Consider the following 7,329-nt stretch of genomic DNA (forward strand, 5'->3'; position numbering starts at 1 on the left):
TCCTGTGGCTAATAATATTTGGGGAGATTTTTTCTTTTTTTTGTCTGCAGGTGGTGGGTGGAGGGGCAGATTCTTTGAGTGAGTCACTGTGTGAGTCACTGTCCCCTCCCCTGCTCCCACTGACTGGGCATTGGGCTTCTCATGAATTGAGCAGTCTTCCTGCCCCTGTCTTCCACCAAGTTTAGCTGCTCCTGCTCCCTGTTCCACTCTGACCACCTGGCTGTTTCTTTGCTAGCTGCTCTAAGCCTCTGAGGCAGGGCAGGATTTCTTTCCAAGCTCTCTCTGAGCATTTCCTGTGAACCAGACACTGTTCTAAGCACTTTCCATGCATTATCTTATTGGAATCCCACGTCGCTATGTGGTCATGGTCTGTTTGTAACTGTTTTCTCTCAGAGGCTCAGAGAGGTTAAGGAATTTGCTCCAATCACATCATCAGTAAGTTTGAATTGATGTCAGGCTGACTCCAGTTCCCAGGTTCTTGAGCAAACTGTCCTATGTGATATTAAGTTCTAAAGCAGAGGGAGGGACAGATAGGGGGATCCTTACAGTTAAGAGAGTTTGAATGCCCCTCCCCCGCATGCAGCTTTGGTAGGGGAGAAAATTTGTCCACTGAGTACCCACTTTGAACCCAATAGGTGCTTCTCTGGGGTTTCCCAGAGATGGAAGAGGGCTACCATATGTGGGAGGGAGGAAGAATGAGTCTTCAGAGGCCTGGGGGGTTCTCAGAACTGAGGGCCCCAAATGCCTGGAGCTCAGCAGTACTAGGGAGTGTTGCTCAGCTCCTTGGAGGTCTAGGTGGGCTGTTCATTCCACAGGAAAAGCTGCACAGAGGCTCATCAGTGCACCAGCACTCTGTTTCTGAGGGCCCCTGGTTAATGGGGGAGGTAGCGCTGAGACAGGCCTTAGCAGGGCTGGGTAACCAGGGCCATGATGGAAATAAGACAGCAGGTGCAGTGCTGTCAAAATACTATCAGGGTCTTCCTCCTGGAGAATACACAAGGATAAAGCTAGAGAAAGGATCTAAAAAGCCAGGCTTGAAACCCAGGATGCAGAAAGCTCTGAGTCGATGTTAGTTGGCCCTGTTGCTACTGCTTGGAGACTGTAACTTAGAATGCCTTCCTTCAAGTGGCAGGCAATGCTGACAGGGAGTCAAGGGACGTCTAGCTGTGTGGGTTTCAGCTAAGGGGCTTTTAGCGTGTGACATTGTCCTAGGAGCCCCTGTCAGAATGCAGGGAGGGCTTGAGTAGGCAGTCCGCCCATCCTTGGTCCCTGACTCTTGTCTATGTCATAGTTTGGGGTTACCTACAAGAGTTGTTTGGATAAATGTGTAAGGAAGAGAGCAATTCTGTTGGTTTTTTAAAAGCTTGAAGGGTACAGATTTGCCCTAGTGATTTCTAACCCCCTCCTACCTCCCATGTGGACTTAACAATTGTTATTTTTATTTTTTGTTTATTATACTTTAAGTTCTGGGGCACATGTGCAGAATATGCAGGTTTGTTACTTAGGTATACACGTGCCATGGTGGTCTGCTGCATCCATCCCCCTGTCATCTACATTAGGTACTTCTCCTAATGCTATCCCTCCCCAATCCCCCCACTCCCTGCCATTCCACCACAGCCCCCCATCCCCGACAGCCCCAGCATGTGATGTTCCCCTCCCTGTGTCCATGTATTCTCATTGTTCAATACCCACTTATGAGTGAGAACATATGGTGTTTGGTTTTCTGTTCTTGTGTCAGTTTGCTGAGAACGATGGCTTCCAGCTTTATTCATGTCCCTGCAAAGGACATGAGCTTATCCTTTTTTATGGCTGTATAGTATTCCGTGGTGTATATGTGCTCCATGTGGACTTTTTGACTAGCTCCCCAAGGTCCCCATGGCATAGAGAGTTTGGTCTACCCTCAAACTGCATGCACTCAGCAATGGTGTGTGAGGCTTTAGTGCTGGTCAAGGCAGAATTTTGCAAAGACTTTTGGCAACCCTTAAGATTATGTGCCTTTGTTGTCTATTTCAGGGTCTCAAGAATGGCTCCCTTTCCTATAGGAGGCCATGGCTTCTGAGCACCTTCTGTGGGCCAGGAGCTGTGGGCCTGGGCACTATCTTATTTAGTTTTCATCAGCATCCTTCCTTCTGACCACCAGTTTAGACTCAGCGAACACAGGCTCGGGGCCGGGGCTGGGGGAGATGTAATGTGGCTTGCCCAGTGTCATTAATCTGACAGGTGGTTTTTGGATACCAAGTCCACCGAGGACATATCTATTCTCTACATGCAAAGAAGAGCCAGGACCGGACATAGTGGCTCATGCCAATAATCTCAACACTTTGGGAGACTGAGGCAAAAGGATCACTTAAGCCAGGAATTTGAGATGAGGCTGGCAATAAAGAGAGATGCCATCTATACAAAAACATTTTTTTAAATTATCTGGGCATGGTAGCACACCTGTAGACTCAGCTATTCAACAGGCTGAGGTGGGAGGATTGTTTGAGTCCAGGAGGTCAAGGCTACAGTGAGCTGTGATTGTGCCAACTGCACTCCAGCCTGGGCAGAGAGAGACCCTGTCTCACAAAAAAAAAGAAAGAAAGGAAGAAAGAAGGAAGGAAGGAAGAAAAAAAGGAAGAAAGGCAGTTTCCTGCTTGTAATTATCTGTCTGCTTTTTCTGCTCGATTGACCTCAATTCCTCTGGATGCTTCTCCGTTACTTGGTATTCCTTAGTATTTCCTTGTTAGTGGAGCTATGCAAGAAGGTGACAGTCAACAAGAAAGTGCAGTTGGAAGAATCGTATTAAGCCACAAGGAGTGTGTATTTGATTTCATTAGTTGTATCCACAGTCTCACTTAGATACAGATATTTGCACATACACATAAACATACCCCAACCAATGCATGCTCAGAAAGAAATAGCATCTGCAGTGGAACTTCAGGTGAATACACTCTGCAATATATGTGTTCCTCCATACACATGGATGTAGGTACTCATGCAGAGATGGTCATATACTCAGACACATGTGTGTATCCAGAAACACCTGTGTGTGAAGATAGGTACATACTAATTGAAATAAATTCTCTTTGAAGCCCAGTTTGACCAGCTCTGCCTTTAGGAAAAAGAAGAGAGCTGGGATTTACAAAAAGGAAAATTAGACCAATAACATAGAATACAATTGCATTCTCATTAAATCGTCAAAGAAATGGGGGGAAATAATACCACTCAGGGCTAGGCTATGTTTTGTAAATCAGGTGCATTCATACTGCTACCAACAGTGTTAACTGTTACATTTCTTTTAGAATTCTTTTTTTAATGTATGTTCCTGTAGTTGGAGGTGTGTCATGCCCTCTCTTCCTGTAATTCCACTTTCAGGAAGCTAATCTAAAGAAAACTATCACAAGTGGGAAATGTGACTTGCAGAAAAGTCGTTACAAAAGTGTTACTTATAAATAACAAGCTAAATATCTATAATAAATATCTGCGCATCAGAAACCTAAATAACCAGTTAAATACTTAAACATTGAGTCATGTAACTTCAGCCTGATGAAATATTTTTTCTGCCATCACAACGGCACTTATGAAAACTAAGGGGCATCACAGAAAATGTTTATGATATTCAGAGAAAAATGAAGATGCTAACTAATGGAAAGTGAGAAACAAGTAGTTCTTTGTTGATATGACTATTGTTAATCTTTTTGCATTTGCACTAATATTTTGTCATGATGATTTTCAATTCCAAAGGCTATCTGTCAAATAAAAGTTAAATCAAATCTAAGCCAGCCTGTTAACTTCAATAGAGATCTAACCCACCTGTGGATAATGGAGACTTAACCCCCATGTATGAAGGAGAGGCTGTATGTATAGACATGTGCATATATAATGCCACATGCCACTGCTCACAATAGCAAAGACCTGGGACCAGCCCAAATGCCAATCAACGATAGACTTGACAAAGAAAATGTGGCACATATACATCATGGAATACTACGCAGCCATAAAAAATGATGAGTTCATGTCCTTTGTAGGGACATGGATGAATCTGGAAACCGTCATTCTCAGCAAACTGACAGAAGAACAGAAAATCAAACACCACATGTTCTCACTCACAGGCAGGTGTTGAACAATGAGAACATGTGGACACAGGGAGGGGAGCATCACACACTGGGGTCTGTTGTGGGGGCTAGGGGAGGGACAGTGCGGGGAGGGGAGAGTGGGAAGAGATAACGTGGGGAGAAATGCCAGGTATAGGTGATGGGGGGATGGAGGCAGCAAACCACCTTGCCATATATGTACCTATGCAACAATCCTGCATGATCTGCACATGTACCCTCAAACCTAAAGTACACACAAAAAATAATAATAATAATGCCACATGCACATTTGACTTGGTGAGTCTCCCAGATTCAACCTCCAAGGGTTTTAAATAAGATTACACAGAAACCACAGTGTTTCACATGCCTGAAACTCAGCCCTGTTATTCTTTCATGCCCTAAAGTGGAATATCTACAGGTAATCCCTACCAATACACCAATGTCTGACCCGAGGACGAATCTTCCCCAAAAGAGATCTTACTCGTAGGAGTTAAATGACACTTGATGGAAATAGTAGTCTGGAGTTGGTAGAGCCAGAGGCTGAGACTTTGACTTTTCATGAATGAGCTCTTTGAGCTCTGGCCCAAATACTTACCATTGATGGAGAACTCACTCCGTCAGGTGCTGTGGCAGATCCCTTCTATCAATGGTTCTCAAATTCGAGGAGAATCAGAATCACACCGGGTGGAGGGCTTGTTAAAGAGATTACTGGGCCCCATCTCCAAATTTTAAGACTCAGTAGGGCCCAACAATTGGCCTTTCTAACAAGTTCCTAGGTCATGTGGAATCTGCTGGCACAGTACTGAGAGCCACCGCTCTAATGACAAGGTCTCATAGCTCATGACGACGTTGCAAATTAGCTGCCTTAATATGATCCCACTGCTAAGGAGACAGAGAAACGGAATCACTTGGCCAGTCATTTAACCATCTTTGTTTCACTGTATGTAACGGGAGTAATAAGATGACCTTCCTCTCTTTAAAGAACCAAAGGATATAATGACCATGAAAGAGACAGTTGAGATGCTGGTAATGTTTGCTGGCATGTGTACCCATCTCCCCAACCCTAAGGTGTAGGGGAGTGGGGAGGTGAGAGAGAGAGCAAGAGAGTGAGAGAGAGAGAGAGAGAGAGAGGAGAGAGAGAGAGAGAGAGAGAGAGAGAGAGAGACTCCTCTACCGTGGAGACCAATTAACTGCCCTTGGACTATGAACCATCTCCAGATGCCAGGCCTCAGTTTGCTGCTGTTTTCTTTAATTAGTGAGAATGAGCTGACTCAAATGTAGTCTGCATGGTTTCTGCTGTCATTAGGAATCCTCAGCAAAGTGACAGACAGGCACTGCTAGTGACTGCAGACCTACCAGGTGCTGTGGGCTCAGGTGTCCCACTCACACCCACGGCGCTGCACAGCTGAACTGGGGACAGGGAGGCATGAAGAATGATGACAGGAAACACCAGCTGTTCCATGAGACCTTTGGCAACCTCCCCTTTCTGTGGGGCCCCGAGGGCAGGACTGATTCAGCATCTTCTCACTGAGCACGTGCTACCCTAAACTGTGTAATGTGGGCATGACGGGGCTCTCAAGTCAGACAGACCTGGGTTTGAATCTTGGAGCCACCACTTTGAAGCTGTGAAGCCAGTCTGTTCAGTGCAGCTCATCTGTGGTATGGAGAGAATAATACTGACCTTCACTGGGTAATTGTTGGGGTTCAATAAGCCAGTATGTATTAACAGCATAGCTTGGTGCCCAACAGAGTGTTTCCTGGAACTTGATGAAACGGCTAAAAAAATTTAAAGGACAATAAAAGGAGGTGGGCGTGGTGGTTCACACCTGTAATCTCAGCACTTTGGGAGGCGGAGGAGGATGGATTATGAGGTTAAGAGTTCGAGACCAGACTGGCCAACATGGTGAAACCCCTTCTCTACTAAAAATACAAAAAATAACTGTGTTTGGTGGCAGGTGCCTGTAATCCTGCCTACCCAGGAGGCTGAGGCAGGAGAATCTCTTGAAACCAGAAGGCGGAGGTTGTAGTGAGCCAAGATGGCACCATTGCACTCCAGCCTGGCCAACAAGAGTAACATTTCATCTAAAAAAAAATAAATAAAATAAAAAAATAAATAAAAAAATAAAAGGGCAAAAATAGCCAGACACTTCCAGTTAAAACAAAACAAAACAAAACAAAAAAATCCCAGAGGGGATTTACATTACTCATAATGTACCTTTTTATGAGTTGTACATCAGTGCAGTAATACACAAGCTGACCAATGAAATGATATACAAAAGGCCAGGAACAAAACCACATATGTATAGAGCTACATTATAGGATATCGTTTGTGAGTCAGGTTAATGGGGAAAGGAGAGACTATTCAAAAATTAGACCTGGAAAAATGGCAATCCCTATTAAATAAATTAAATTGGATCCTTACATTATATGATACATAAAAATCAACTCCACATGGTTAAATGTTTAAAAAGTCTTTACAATTTTAATAGAAAATATTAATAGAAGTATTTTTTAAATCTTGGAGAATAGGTTTTGTTTTTAGTTTTAAAACTTTAAAAAATTTATTTTATTTTAAGTTCTGGGATACATGTGCAGAATGTGCAGATCTGTTATATAGGTATACATGTGCCATGGTGGTTTGCTGTACCTATCGACCTGTCATCTAGGTTTTAAGCCCTGCATGCATCAGGTATTTGTCCTAATGCTCTCCCTCCCCTTTCCCCAACAGGCTCTGGTGTGTGATGTTCCCCTCCCTGTGTCCATGTGTTCTCATTGTTCAACTCCCACTTATGAGTGAGAACGTGTGATGTTTGGTCTTCTGTTCCTGTGTTAGTTTGCTGAGGATGATGATTTAACCTTGTGTCTTAAGACAGAATAGTTTTGACTCTAAAAGACTGATATGTGTGTACTAAAATTGTTTTCTTTCATAAAAAGACAACTTGACTGAGGAATAGGCTTGCTATGTTATTTTGTTTGTTTTTACCTAGATGATATTATAACTTGGAATAACTAATTTTGACATTCTTTTGTATTTACAGTTTATCGGTTGTTGATTATCTTTGTTCAAGTGTAGTATAACAGATGCAGTGATCTAACATTTAAAATTTTCACATATGGTATATTTCAGAAATTTGAAATTAAACAACAATCTCAAAGAGTGGAGAAAGGATCCTTCAGGAAATCTTAATAGGGGACTAGTTCCCTTTGGAATTGTCAGTGGGTTCACAGCATGACATCCTGATATCCGCGTCCAAGG

This window comes from Saimiri boliviensis, chromosome 17, assembly GCF_048565385.1.
Source record: "Saimiri boliviensis isolate mSaiBol1 chromosome 17, mSaiBol1.pri, whole genome shotgun sequence".
Classification (NCBI taxonomy): Eukaryota; Metazoa; Chordata; class Mammalia; order Primates; family Cebidae; genus Saimiri; species Saimiri boliviensis.